Source organism: Gavialis gangeticus, unplaced genomic scaffold (assembly GCF_001723915.1).
Source record: "Gavialis gangeticus isolate Ggan-Ray unplaced genomic scaffold, GavGan_comp1, whole genome shotgun sequence".
Lineage (NCBI taxonomy): Eukaryota > Metazoa > Chordata > Crocodylia > Gavialidae > Gavialis > Gavialis gangeticus.
The window spans coordinates 37,260,279-37,260,955 of NW_017728995.1; the positions used below are offsets into that span (position 1 = coordinate 37,260,279).

General features: G+C 51.0%; 1 protein-coding gene across 1 annotated transcript in view; it reads left to right on the forward strand.

The window, feature by feature from the left end:
- Window positions 1-677, forward strand: part of MELTF (melanotransferrin) — a 66,102-nt gene that overhangs the window by 32,838 nt on the left and 32,587 nt on the right. The window lies entirely within an intron of this gene.

Sequence of the window (677 nt, forward strand, 5' to 3'; positions counted from 1 at the left end):
GCCATGGTTCTCAGCCTCTCTTCATAAAGCCTATTCTCCTGCCCTCTGTGTGTGGCTCTCCTCTGGACTTTCTCAAGCTTCTCAACATCCTTTTTGAATTGTGGAGCCCAGAATTGGATGCAGTACTCCAGCCGCAGCCTCACCAAGCCCAAGTACAGCGGGAGGATCACTTCCTGAGATTTACCTGAGACGCATCTATGGATGCAAGCCAGAGTTGGTTTGCTTTACCAGCTGCAGCATTGCATTGGTGGCTCATGTTCATCTTGTGGTCAGTCTTGACCCCCAAGTCTCTCCCGGCCTTGGTGCTAGCAAGTGTAGCACTGCTGAGCCTATAAGCATCCTGCAGTTTTTTTTCCCCCAAGGTGGAGTACCTTGCATTTTTCAGTATTGAATGTCATCAGGTTTGTATCTCCCCACTTTTTCAGCCTATCCAAGTCAGCCTGGATCACCAGCCTATCCTCAGGTGTGGACACTCTACCCCAAAGTTTGGTGTCATCGGCAACCTTGGCCAGTCCACTTCTGACACCAGTATCTATGTCGTTGATACAGATGTTAAAGACAACCGGCCCAAGGATAGACCCTTGGAGGACACCACTGGTCACAGAGCGCCGTGGTAGTTTAATAGTTGGTTGGGTCGGAAGGGACCTCAGGAGATCATCTAGTCCGACCCCCGGCCA